Below are 14,710 nucleotides of genomic sequence, written 5' to 3'. Positions count from 1 at the left end.
ACAGACGACAGAATGCTGCAGCGATGCTAGCGCTCCATGTGGTAACATGTGACATTGCAGTGAACAGAAGACAAGACACCTCTTTGATCAAATCTACAGCGAGGCCCTAGATTTGATCAAATAATGGACGACATTTGACAAAGTTCCCTATTACACCATCAAATATCTTTGACAAAGATATTGGACGAAGATATTTGACAAAGAAATTTGATAGTGTAATACCGGCCTTACGCTCATCCCACTTTTAACATGTCATAGATGCTTATAATGGTAAAAATTACAATAAAATTATCGTTCAAGTAACTTTACAGGTTTGCTGCCGGGTGACGTCGTCGAGCACCGTCCATACTTCGACAGGAGCACACCCTGCCATTCTCAAGGCACAACTGCAAGGAGGAAACAATGTGCAAGGGCCTCATGGTAGTGAGAATTTAAACCGGTTTTTGGAACACCTGAATTCAATCCACCCGAATATTCAGTTCACTATGGAGGTGGAAAGGAATGGATGCCTTCCTTTCCTTGATGTGTTGGTGAGAAGGAAGACTGGTGGTACGATGGGACAGTCTATTTATAGGAAGCCAACGCACACTGACTTGTATTGCGAGGTGATAGTTGTCACCCTCCAGCTCAGCGTGAAGGAGTACTTCGTACCTTGGTTCACAGGGCTCACGTTATCTCAGACCCTGAAAGTTTGGCAGCTGAGCTATCACACATCGAAGTCACCTTTCGTCAGAATGGTTATAGTGAGAGGCAGATCAAACGTGCGATGCGCTATCAGCCTTCTGTGCAACGGGTGAGTGACGATAGCAACGAAGTGGCACCTAAGTTCACGCCTTTTTGCCTTGTGTAAGAAGCATTTCCAACAGGATTGGTCGTATTTTGCGGAAATATGATGTGAAATGTGTTTTTCGACCACCTTCTAAGATTAAGGCCCTGTTGGTGTCCGTAAAAGATGTTCTTGGTTTGCGTAACACTGGCGTCTATCGTATTCCTTGCAGTTGTGGCATGTCATATATTGGTCAGACAATCAGGACTGTGGAAGACCGGTGTATTGAACATAAGCGTCACACACGCTTACAACAGCAGAGCAAATCCGCTATTGCAGAACATTGCCTTGACCCCGGTCATCCTGTGGAATACAACAACACGGAGATTCTGGCTTGCAAGTCCAGCTATTGGGATAGCGTTATTAACAAAGCTGTTGAAATCAAACTAACAAGCAATCTTATAAACAGAGATGGTGGATTTTGTTTAAATGCTGCTTGGAATAGGCTCTGTCTCATCAAAAACAGAGGGACAGAATTAGTGCTACCTCTCCTGTTGATTAATAGTCACTATCGATATTTCTGATGTTGGTTGTCTTTGGCAGTGTGTTGACTCTGCGGTTACTTATTGTGTGTGTGGTAACTTCGTTGTGTCTCCTCTGTGAACCGAGCTATTAAATTCCCTTGCACATTGCTTCCTCCTTGCAGCTGTGCCTTGAGAATGGCAGGGTGTGCTCCTGTCGAAATATCGGCGGTGGTCGACGACGTCACCCGGCAACAAACCCGTATGTTATTTGAACATTCAATACGCCGGGAAAAGTTAAGGTCTCACAATAAAATTATCATTTGGCCAGTTTGGACCTTTGTGATCTCAGGTGACATGTTCAGTACGTCTTCTTTCTTCCTAATACCTCTTCATTCTCTAGCCCCTCCTGGTCCTCTCTGTTTTCCTGATCCTAGTTTTGATCATAGTATCAGATTACCTATGACTATCCATAGATGTGCCTGTCCTGCACTGGTGCGTATGGATTTTTTCGCTTCTTCCAACTGTTTTCCAACCCCCCCTCCCGACTTCTCTGATCCAGTTGTTCCTTGTTAAACATGTTGCTTTCCATATCTTCTTGGTCAACGTGTTATCCTCCATCTTCATGATGTGCCTGGTAAATCTCAGGCTTCTCTTCCGTATCAAGCACGAGGTTTATTCAGCACTCTCACACAGCTCCAGGTCCTGCCTTGACCTACGTATAAAGAATTCACCTTGTTTTTCCGTGCCCCGTGCCTCTTTCTCCAGGCAGATGCAAACTCTCTTGCCCAAGGTGGTTGACTCGGTTGCATACAATTATTGTTGGCATACAGTGTCTGTCTCGCTTTCCTGGAAGGTTTTTTTTTTCTTTTCATAAATTGTATTTTCCACAGATCGTAATTTCTTCAACGTTTGGACCCATCTTTTCTGCTGTTGTTGGAATGTAATTTACCTCTTACGTTTTCCTCCACGTAACGAAAACTGTTCACGTCCTCCAACACTTGATCTTCAGCCTTCCAGTTGGCCTCTTCATCCACGCTCCTTGGTCTGTTGTACGTTATCTTGAGGTTGGCTTTTGCTTCAACTATGGCAAGATTTTCCAGTGACATTTTCGCATCTTCTTCGTTCACACTTTTAATAATAAAATACATAATAATAAATTGGTATATCATTTGTATACATCAATGTTTAGTACATTGCTTTACCATAACTTCCAATAAAGTGCAAACTCAGAGAAATATAGCATTCGACAAGCATTCGTCCGAAAACTTGAGACGTATGTGTTTCATCTGGTTGATTTAAGAACTGTAATAGCAACAAATTCTCACATCTTGGACATCATCATAATATACCCAACATGAAGTCGAAGCGTGCTCTGGTAAATGTAGATTTTTCACTTACCACAACGATTGTGAACACAGGACTGCACACTGTGGTTATGTGAGCGTGCAAACGAAGGGAACGCTGTTTCTGTCGTCCTTTCCGCCTTTATTAGAGAAGTCAGTCCGTTATCTTTTTTCTTGGTAGAGGGTTTTCCCTTTCTACGATACCTTACCAAATTTCTTGCGGTTGTCTGGTTCTACCTGTACACTCACGAACTGTGTTGGATTTCTTAGTCCCAGCAGGCACGGCCATCCTGCGATTGTGCGCCTATATACGTTTTCGGCAGGCGATCACGCCGCAAAACGTTCCACATCGGTAGACCCTCACGCAAGCTATTGAGAAATGTCCTGTGTTAAACGCAGCTTGTAATTTCCAGAATGCCTCTTTGACGTTACTATATTTATCGTAAGTTAACTGAGAGATTTTGAAATTCATATGCCTCATTTCTGTCTTTCTCGCGGGAGGTTGTGAAGTCCTCACACCCTCCCCCTTTGGATCCAAGTAGTACCTAACACAGCGTTACAAGGTATACCGAGTAACTGACCATGACACTGGAATGGTTAGCCTCCACAAGTAGGCTGAATTACGTAATTACGAGGTGTGACGCAGGCAGTACAGGATGTGTAACGCGAAGATCAATAAGATTGTCTAGTTAAAGTTACCTGTTATTTCAGCTGATCTTATAAATAGAGCACTGACATTTTATTTTGCTGACTGTAGGTGTAGTAACCTACAATGAGCCAGGGAGACACACATTTCGACTCTAAAATCAGTCCAGTACTGAACCCGATATGCAGTAGCAACACCCATTATCCACTTACATGCCTCCTGATAGAAATTACAAACTTCCTTTACTTCTAAATCAGAATTTGGTTATGGTCCGTGACGGAAATGCCAGGCGATCTGCCTCCAGAAAATTTATCATCAAGTTTCAGGCGGGAAAACTTCTGATTAGAGCCCAGTTTATCACGAACGTTTTCTTCATAAAACCAGAAGGTACCGCTTGGTCATCTTCACATCCAGAAGGCTGGAAATGATAGCGCTAGAATAAATATTACCCGTAGCTGCAGCAGGAAGAGACTATGGTCTATGGAAGCGTATTTGATTAAGAATCAAAACGTGCTGGCTCGCGGGTTCGACCCTCGGCACTGCTTTGATTTTGAATAAAAATCAACAGCAATGGCGGCCGAAGACTTCCGGCATAAGAAGTCACCCTCGCTCTGCCATCGGAGTTGTCAAAGAGGGCGGAGGCACGGATAGTGATCCAGTGCACTCTTTCGCCCTTAAAAGACGGAAGAATCAGCAATTATCAACGACTTGAGGATGCAGAAGGCAATGGAAACAACAGCTTCAAGGGCACGTAACATATATCCACAGGACATGTGGCCTGTAACTGAAAAAGTGTCATGAAGATCTCTCCATTCGAAAAAGATTCCACACTAGTCCCCCATTTGGATCTCTGGAATGGGATTACCAAGGGGAGGTGACCATAAACAAAAGATGGAATAATTAAAGAAGGTTTAACGTTCTACGAGTCGGGGCGTGGAATGTCAGGAGCTTGAAGTGGTAGGGAGGCTAGAAAATCTGAAAAGGGAATTGCTTTAAGATCAGCAAAGTGAAACGGAAAAAAGACAAGGATTTCTGGTGGGATGAGTATGAATATAAAAGTACGACAGAGGGTGAATTACTCTGAACAGTTTTCATCAAAACTGACAGCAAACTAACACCGACAGCAAAAGTTCAGGTGTGCCGACATCATAGGCATAAGATGAAGTGCTAGAGAAAGTGTAGGAGGATATTGAAGGGTAATTCAGTGTGTAAAGGAAGATAAAAACTTATAGTCATGGGGGATTGGAATGCTGTTGTAGTGAAAGGAGTAAAGGATTACGGGAGAATGTGGGCTTGGTAGTAGGAATGAGAAAGGAGCTAGACTGAGTTCTGCAATAGATGTCAGATAGTAATAGCACAGGCATTGATATTTCATATTGTTTCACCAGTAACAGGCCATTGACTCTCAATAAAATGTTCTTCCTGGGCGGAAATATACGTAATTTACGAGTCGAAGTTGTGACACATGGGAGACGACATGTGGAAGTTTAGATCTGGCCGCAATTCGTACTCCGATGGTCGAATCTGTTAAGGTGACTGCTCGCAAAAAACCGGAAACCCGGGTTCGAGTCCCGGTTCCGTCTCAAGTTTTCACCGTCATTCCAATATAAAGCCGACGATGGTTCATATTTGCAACTGCAAATGCAAATTCTGTATTTCTTGACGGCTGTAGTCGCTGCAGAGTCTGAATGTTCGCACGTGCATGCATCGTCCTTCTGAATAACAAAGGCACTGCTATTTAGTATTCGAAAAAGAAATGACTGCCGGAAGGACTGACTTAGCATATACGAAAGTCAAAACAACAATTAAATTCAAGGGCGGTAACATTAAGAGAACAATGAGAACTCCACTGTTAAATTTTGAGAAGAGAGCGGATAGGTGGAAAGAGTACCTTGAAGGCATCTATGCGGGGGAAGATCTGTCTGATGTGATAGAATAAAAAACAGGAGTCGATATAGAAGAGATAGGGCATCTAGCATTATAATCATAATTCAAAAGAGCTTTGGAAGGCTTAAGATCAAATAAGGGACAAGGATTAGATAACAATCCATTAGAATTTCTAAAATTATTGGGAGAATTGGCATCAAAACGACTATTCACTTTTGTGTGTAGAATGTATGAATCGGGTGATATACCATCTGACTTTTGGAAAAATATCATCCACACAATTCCAAAGACAGCAAGAGCCGACAAGTTCCACAATTATCGTACAATTAGCTCAGCACTTCATGAGTCCAAGTTGCTGACAAGAAAAATATACAGGAAAATGGAAAACAAGATTGAGGATCTGTTAGATGACTATCAGTGTGGCTTTGGGAAAGTTAAAAGCACCAGAGAGGCTCTTCTGACGTTTCGGTTGGTAATGGAAGCAAGACTGAAGAAAAATCAAAACTGTTCATAAGATTTGTCGATCTGAAAATAGAGTGCGACAATGTCAAATGGCGCAAGATGTTCGAAATACTGAGAAAAATTGAGGTAATCTATACGAAAGAAGGGTACTATACTGCGCAATATGTACAAGAGCCAGGAGAGAACGATAAGACTGGAAGATCAAGAATGAAGTGCTCGAATTGAGGAATGTAGCTTTTCGCTGCTACTGTTCAGCTTATACATCGAAGAAGCAATGACGGAAATTAAAGAGAGGCTCAAGAGTGGTGTTAAAATTCAAGGTGAAAGGATATCGATGATAAAATCGCTAACTTCAGTGAAAGTGAAGAAGTTTTACAAATTCTGTTGATTGGAATGAACAGTCTAACCAGTACAAATATGGACTGAGAGTAAATCGAAGAAAACAGGTAATGATAATTGGCTGAAATGAGAACGGCTAGAAATTTAACGTCAAAATTGGGTGTCACGATGTAGGCGAAGTTATGGAATTCTGTTACCTAGGCAGCAAAATAATCCACGACGGACGGAGCATGGTATACATAAAAAGCAGACTAAAACTAGCAAAAAGGACATTTCTGACCAAGAGAAGTCTACTAGTAGAACACATAGGACTCAATTTGAGGAAGAAATTTCTAACAATTTACGTTTGGAGTATAGCATTGTATGGCAATGAAACACAGAGTGTAAGAAAATCGGAACAGAAGAAATATAGTGCTTCAGAAAAAAAGTTGAGAATTAGATGGACTGATAAGGTAAGAAATGAGGAAGTTCTTCACAGAATCAACAATGAAAGAACTGTACGGAAAACGCTGACAAGAAGAAGCGACAGGACGATAAGAAATGTGGCTTCAAATGGCTCTCAGCACTATGGGACTTAACTTCTGAGGTCATCAGTCGCCTAGAACTTAGAACTAGTTAAACCTAACTAACCTAAGGACATTACACACATCCATGCCCGAGGCAGGATTCGAACCTGCGACCGTAGCGGTCGCGCGGTTCCAGACTGTAGCGCCTAGAACCGCTCAACCACTCCGGCCGGCGATAAGAAATCTGTTAAGACATCAGGAAATAACTTTCACGGTACTACAGGAAAGCGTAGAGGGTAAAATATACAGGAAGATAGAGATTGGAATACATCTAGCAAATAATTGAAGACGCAGGTTGCAGGTGCTGCTCCGACACGAATGGGTTGGCACAGGAGAGTAATTCGTGGTGGGCCGCATCAAACCACTCAGCCGACTAATGACTCAAAATAAACAAGTAAAACTGTAGAACATTCCTCGTCCACTGCTGTGTTCAGTCCATAATTAGTAAATACGATCGCGTATCTGCCCCAGTCGCATCCGAAACGAGGACACTGGTCCGGTATGCAACGGCCGCTGCACGTCGCCGGGCACTGATCCAAGCAGAATCGTCGTCGGACATGTGTGCCAAGCTCGACATTCTGCAATTCAAGGATGTTCTCATTCGCCAAGTCGACCTGGCACCCATCTGTGAGCCAGTAATGGGAATTTTAGCATGAGTTTGACGAGTTTCTGTTGCAGCGCCAGAAAGCTATCTTTTCTTTTTGTCATCATATCGACCGACTAGGGTCAAGTAACAACTTCAGATCCTTATCTTTATTTGTTGTTTACTACTTCTCCAGTACTCCTTCTTGTCGTCGTCTTTTCCTTTCTTCTGTTCACGTTGTTCTTGATTTCTACTGTTTCTGCTTCGAAAACCTAAATTTGGTATTTTGTTCTCGAGACGATTTCTCCTATTATTTTCGATCTCATTTTTGGCTTCTCGATGATACTTCGGACTGCATTTTCCAGAAATACAGTAATGTTTATTTCGTTAGCCAGTCGTCGTTCATTCGTTAGAGCTCATCAAAGAGAATTAACTTCCGCTTTGTCATGACTTGTGTATTTTATTACGGTTTGCTAGATTCGTGACTTATTATTTTCTAACCATCTGTAGTCTATACATCACCCATTATTTTTCTCATAATTTATCTTTCATGTATCTCTTCTCTATCCAGCTTATAGTTCGTTCTATAGATTCACTTGTCTATAAACATTCTGCTCTTACACTGTAGTGTAATGTTTTAGTTTCGTGATTCCAGAGATCAATTCTTCTCATAGATATTTTAGTTAAATCATACTCTGTTTCCGTTTTATTAATTCTTACATCAAATTTATTATACATTTGTGACAGGGCTTTAAAAGTAAGTTACAAATTATTACGGCAACCCAAGTAATTTTGTTGTATGGGAGCGAAAGCTGGGTGGATTCAGGTTACCTTATCAATAAGGTTGAGGTTACGGATATGAAAGTAGCTAGGATGATTGTAGGTACTAGTAGATCGGAACAATGGCAGGAGCGTGTCCACAATGAGGAAATCAAAGAAAAACTGAGAATAAACTCTATAGATGTAGCAGTCAGGGCGAACAGGCTTAGATGATGGGGTCATATAACACGCATGTGAGAAGCAAGGTTACCCAAGAGACTCATGGGTTCAGAAGCAGAGGGTACGAGGAGTCGGAGTAGACCAAGGAGAAGGTACCTGGATTCGGTTAAGAATGATTCTGAAGTAATAGGCTTTACATCAGAAGAGGCACCAAGTTTAGCACTGAATAGGGGATCATGGAGGAATTTTATAAGGGGACTATGCTCCAGACTGAACGCTGAAAGGCATAATCAGTCTTAAATGATGATGATGATGATGACGATTATGATGGTGGTGATGATGATGATGATGATGATGATGATGATGATGATGATGATGATGATGATCCAAGTAACTTTTACTCAATTATGCACTACACGTCAAAGTGATACAGATGCATGACAATAACTTACAGTATACTCACTGACTCTTTCTAAACAACGGTTGAAGCTTTCTACCACTCATTCACCTCTTCAATAATAGAAACAGAGTGTCCTAGGTTCTTGCAGGTAGTTGACACTGCTGCTCTTCTACCTGCTAGTAGGATGAACGACTGGAAGGGTGTCAAGGGTTTGCCTGCCAGCAGGCGCCTAGGACTCTTGTCACAATTTATGACTGTACAGGTACATTTTTAATGTGATCAACAAAGGTGTGCAGGTGGCAGTGAGAGTGTTTCCGAATTGGATGGACTTCAAGGGACCCACTGCCGTTTTATTCGAGCATTTGTCAACTTTGCACTCCTCTGAAATCACACGACAAGAGGGCTCAAAAACCATTACAACCCTTTGCCACTTTGTATCGTGTTCAAATTTCTTCGAATTGTTTTGAATGGTCCCAGTAGTTCAAAATATGGTTCAAATGGCTCTGAGCACTATGGGACTTAATTGCTGAGGTCATCAGTCCCCTAGAGCTTAGAAATACTTAAACCGAAGTAACTTAATGACATCACAAACGTCCATGCGCGGGGAAGGATTCGAACCTGCGACCGTAGCGGTCACGCGGTTCCAGACTGTAGCGCCTAGAACCGCTCGGCCACTCCGGCACTAGAGCAAAAATTGCAGTTGTGCTGCACTCCAAAGGGTGTGATCATGGGTGTATACAATATGTACAAGAAGTATGAACCAGCACAACGAATGGAAGGTAAAGCACAAAGTTTTCAGATGGAATGTGGTACCCTACTATTCACTCTGTACATCGAAGAAGTAGTGATGGAAATAAAAGGGAGATTTATGAGTGGAATTAAAATTCAGTATGAAAGGATATTACTATTTAACCTTATCCTCAATGAAAAAAATAATTACAGGACCCCTTAAATGAAATGTCTAATGAGCAACGAATACAGACTGAGAGTAAAAAAACGGAAATATGAAAGTAATGACGAGTAGCAGAAATAAGATTAGCGAAATAATTAACACAAAAATTGGAGACCACAAACTTGACGAAGTGAAGGAATTATGCCACCTTCGAAGCCAAAAAACAAATGATAGACGAAGCAAGTTACGTAAGGGATATAAGAAGCAAACTAGTACCGACAAGGAGGTCATTTATCACTACCAGCACCAAACACTGTCCTTCATTTGACGAAGGAATATCTAAGAAAGTACGTCTGGTGCACATCATTGTATGGAAGAGAATCACGGACTGTGGGTGAACCGGAAAAGAAGAAAATCGATGTGGCGTTACAGAAGTATGCTTGAAATTAAGTGGTCTAATAAGCCAAGGAATGAAGAGTCCTCCGCAGAATCAGTGAGAAGAGCAGTATGTTGGAAAATTCTGGCTAGAAGAAGGGGCAGGATGGTAGGACTAGTGTTAAGAAAACAGGGAATAACTTCCGTGGTACAATAAGGAACCGTAGACGACAAAACGTATAAGGGAAGGCAGAGATGGGTATATAGCCAACAAATAACTGAGTCCTTGCCGTGTAAGCGGTATTCGGGTATGAAAAGGTTGGGACAGAGGAGGGGAGGAAGAGACTCAGCTTTAAATAGAATCAGAGCCTCCACCTACCTGGACGTTACAACAAAGGCATACGATAACCGTGTTCATCATCTCCCTCACATGCGCATTCACATTCCGCCCTGTACGTGCTGCCATCTGCTGCCGACGAGGGAAATATACTTTTTGGGCAATCCTCGTACTCTGATATTACCAAGATAATTTGTAGAGGATCCCGGAAGCGACAGTATTCGCCACGTGAGTGCAGTAAGTAATTCTCTCGAGAGCTCCGTAAGTGTATCGTCAGCAGCATATCCTGTACTTCTAAATATTCAGGTTGTGATGTGCTACAGTCCGGACTATTACGGGATAATAACTCACTGGAGAAAAACTGTCACTCTGCAACTGCAACTTCACTTGCTAAATTTACGTGTGACAGAACTTCCGTAAGATGGAAACCGAATCTGTGAAACCGATTTTCGCTGACCAGTTTACATGTTAATAACATATGATTTTACGGTGCAGGCATCCACTGCTTAGTTGATACATGTTAAAAACGTTGTTTAAGTCTTCTAAAAAAGTTCTGGAAACTGTATTAGCTGTTAATAATCCTTTATTCAAAGATAATACAAGATCAGTTTCGCTACGTTCTAATCTCATATTCAGGTGAAAGAAAAATCTACAAAATGATATAATGTGGATTAGAATCAAATTAATAATACCAGAGGCTCCTACACCAGGAAAAAAGAGAGTGAAATACTCACATAGGTAATTTGACATCAGACCGTCAAAACAGTACGGTCCCCCAACGTTCGGATGGAACCTGTCAGTAGCAGTGCCAGTGAAAATGGATGGCGAGTAATACAGAAAAAAAATCAAGAAATCTTAGTGTTTACAGGCCGTGTAACACAACACTCGAAGTCGCGTTTTTAGATTTAAAAAAGGGGTAAGAAACCCGATAAATTATGGAGAAACTAACTTACGATAAAGTACAGGAATGACTGCTTACCACCGCTGGAAAACAGTTGAAAACAGCAAAAACCCACATGTAGTAAACGTGACTAAGCCTTCAGCAGGAAAGTCGTACCACCGCATAAAGATATGGACAGGCTGAGTGTTGGGGAAAACTGATATTGGGCAATGCGCTGGGAGAGGGTAAGTGAAAAGTTGTGGTATATCCCGAGAGAGGGCGCAGAAGTGGCGAGGAAGTAACATTGGTCTATTTTTAAAGCGAAGGTTGGGAGCCATTATATAAACAGGAACTTTTAGATAGAAGAAGTAAAGTATGTGTAATATAACAACAAAACCGCTTTATATAAAATGGTGAAATTACAGAAGCACCTTAGGAATTGCTAACAAAAATTATTTTGATGAAACACCAATAAAGTTAAAATTTCAGAATGACCTAGAAAATAAGGTTGGTTAAAGTAATAAAAAAATGATTAATAACCCAGATGGGGATTATAAGCAAGACGTATAAATATTTCACTCTCTCTTTTTGGTTTAGGCAACTCATATTTTTAACATTATTAATTTGTTCCTAATCCATATTATACGTTTTTGAAGATTTTTTCACCTGAAGATGCATTACAATATCGCGAAGTCGGTCGTGTATCCTGGAATAAAGGATTATCAATGGCTAATAGGGTTTCCAGAAGTCTTTTAAGAAGATTTTTACATATTAATGCCACAATCGATTTAGCGAGCCCAGTCTAACATCGGCTGTCTGATCGTCAGTTGCTTCACACAAATTGCCTCTGAAAATCATATGTACGGTTTCCGATTACTCATGGCGACGGCCGTTACTTTGCAATTAGATGTAGGTAACTTGTTGTTCAGTCTAACTTTTTATCTTCTGCTTCGTTGCACAAAAAGTCTTTCCTAGCAGGTTAGTCAACATTTTCAAAAGCAAGTGGGAACCCGACAAACCAAACACGTTTCAAAACCTATTGACATTTAAATGCAAGCGAATATCGATTGTGGAAGAGGAAATCGGGCAACTAGAACCGTATTTTCCTAATCGATTTTGGAATATTTACATGACAAACGAGAAGCGGTAGTGGCAAATCGGTGTGCAAAACCCGGATTTGGAAGCGCCACGTAAATGTAGTGACGCTGGAAACGAGAAAACCTCGTCCGCTCGTCGTCGATAAATGTATGCTCCAAGTTCTGCCGTTGTCGAAAATAGAAAAAAAAGAGAAAGACGATTTTCCGCTTGGGGAGCCATCTGTGCCAGGATAGTTGTGGTTCTTGTCAAGGTGTTAGGAGTAGTTCGTGTGTTGCTCCTAAAGATCGCGCACAGTCGTTATCATGTTTTTTTTTCTTTTTTCCCACAGATCTGCGACAAACAGCTGCTGCACCCTCAATGCGTAAAAGTGGTTGTTCTGGTTTCTCTTCTCCCATAACCACCTCTCGCTTCTAGGGCTACTTTCATTACGAGACGGTGTTCTACTTATCGAGAAAACAATAGTCTCCTCTATCGTTGTGCTGCATCCATTATTTTTTGTGCTCATACATAATTTAACGTTCATTTTTTAGATCTATCTTTGTTGTTCCGTTCACTGCCGTTGAATATTTCCAGTGGAAATTTGTCTGAATACTGGCTCTCCCTGTGTACACTCTTTACTAGAGATGGATGCAGAGAAAAATTGTTTCCAACGTAGAGAGAAAACGTCACCACAGGACTAAACCATTGTTTTCGTTGCACTTCGTTCTTCACACACCGACCTCTCCAAGATATCTGCACGATTACCGGAATCGTCCCAGTTGTGACGTCTGAATCATCTGATTACCAGATACACAATTTTTATATCCAGCAAGGTGAATGTGGCCAATGTTAACTAAGATCGTTCAAAAAACCAGCACCAGACGGGGTTAGCGTGGTGAACATTGGTGCTAAACAACACTAACAAGAGGAACACGTCCCTGCTTTCTCCCTCTCGCACGCCTGTCAACGAGGTTTAACAACTTCTCTCCCGAAGTTTTCACTGCATTTAGCGTGTCATGCGAGCGAAGCAAAAGAGTCTGATTTCTCAGAGGTCGATGAAGAAATATACAAACCAAAACCAATATAGTGAGGGGCAGAACGTTTTTTTAAAAAAATAATGTCTCACACACCGATACCACTCCTTTACCTGACGTTGAGAAGTTTATTTTTGGGATTCGTGATATTCGAAGAGAAATTTCTATTTGTAAGGTAGCACTTTTTTTTTGTAATGTTACTTGTGCTACTCTCCTTTACGTATTACGTACACTGCCACAGTATCGGGAAGGCAATGCATACGAAAATTATAGTTAGAGAATCCATGGAGAATCATTATTGTAGGGCGAAAGTTAGAATCCTCAAGCCTGCCGTTTCAACCGCAGCACTACTGAAATCGGTAGATTTTGTGCAGCTGTAGGGAATATGTGGTCAAGAATACGGTATAATAACTTGATGGTTCAGTCTTCAATTGGCCGCCATATTCCAGTGGCAAGCCGGGGGCATCTTAGTATAGAGGAGATGAGGAAGGAGCCGGCCGCTGTGGTCTAGCGGTTCTAGACGCTCAGTCCGGAACCGCGTGACTGCTGCGGTCGCAGGTTCGAATCCTGCCTCGGGCATGGATGTGTGTGATGTCCTTAGGTTAGTTAGGTTTAAGTAGTTCTAAGTTCTAGGGGACTGATGACCACAGATGTTAAGTCCCATAGTGCTCAGAGCCGTTTGAACCATTTGAGATGAGGAAGGAGGAGGCAGAGCAGTAAGATAGTAAGGGCCCCTGCCTATGACTACAGATGAAAACCAGACAACGCCCTAGAAGGTGGAAGAGGACTACTCCAACAACGCAGAGAGCGCGAGAGCCTAGGAGAGTAAACCCCAGGTGAAAATAGTGCAAGCGCGGAGCTTGTAACGCAGCCAGGGGAAGAAACATGAGCGGCAGAAGCCAGAATAGCCTCGAATCTAGGAATGGAGTGAATGTTGAGTGAATGAGAAAGATAAAGGAATAGGGATGGATTGCCGGATAATTATTTTTCGGGAATTGGAATGTTAGATCAATAATCAATAAAGAAATTGAATTAGTAAGTGGGCTGAAAACTGCTGTGCTGCATGTAGTAGTCGGGTGGTCGAGTAGCAGAGACCAAGCGAAGGTGTAGCACTTATGATGAAAAGAACTCTGGAAGAAAGACTTAAGAGCTGCAAATATATCTCAAAGAACATCGTTAATATTTAAGAACGTTCAAACCGTTTTTACTAAAAAAAAGAATCTTACGAATTGTTGGGACCCATAGTGAATGAAGGCTCTCCAAGTCACTTAAGCTGTTTTGTAGTCCTTTCTTGAGGACACTACCGCTTTCGTACCGTTTCAGGAGCATCCTCAGGTGATGTGCACTAATAATTAAAATGCAAATTTTTAAGAATACAATTTTCAATCACTGTGAATCCGATCAGTTGACAAGATCCTTCTTTAGTATAAAATGGTTTGGATTTTCTGAAATATTAACGATGTTCTTTTTTAGCTGCGACTGTTCTATGTACAAAATAATATTTATCTCAATGAGAAATATGCTTGTACATCCGAAACATCTACTAGGAATACTTACGCTACTCTGTGCCTGTATCCCAAAGGAGGATAAGAATAAGAATAGGATCAATTTTATAATACGTTACAAAAACTGACTGACAAATATGCAAACACTAATCAGA

The 14,710-nt window shown here is 41.5% G+C and overlaps 1 protein-coding gene across 1 annotated transcript in view; it reads left to right on the top strand.

Moving 5' to 3' along the window:
- The window catches only part of LOC126355054 (uncharacterized), an 86,715-nt gene that overhangs the window by 28,710 nt on the left and 43,295 nt on the right, over positions 1-14,710 (top strand). The window lies entirely within an intron of this gene.

This window comes from Schistocerca gregaria, chromosome 3 (genome assembly GCF_023897955.1).
Source record: "Schistocerca gregaria isolate iqSchGreg1 chromosome 3, iqSchGreg1.2, whole genome shotgun sequence".
NCBI lineage: Eukaryota > Metazoa > Arthropoda > Insecta > Orthoptera > Acrididae > Schistocerca > Schistocerca gregaria.
Note: the sequence above shows the minus strand (reverse complement) of the source record. Positions and strands in the feature narration are given on the sequence as shown.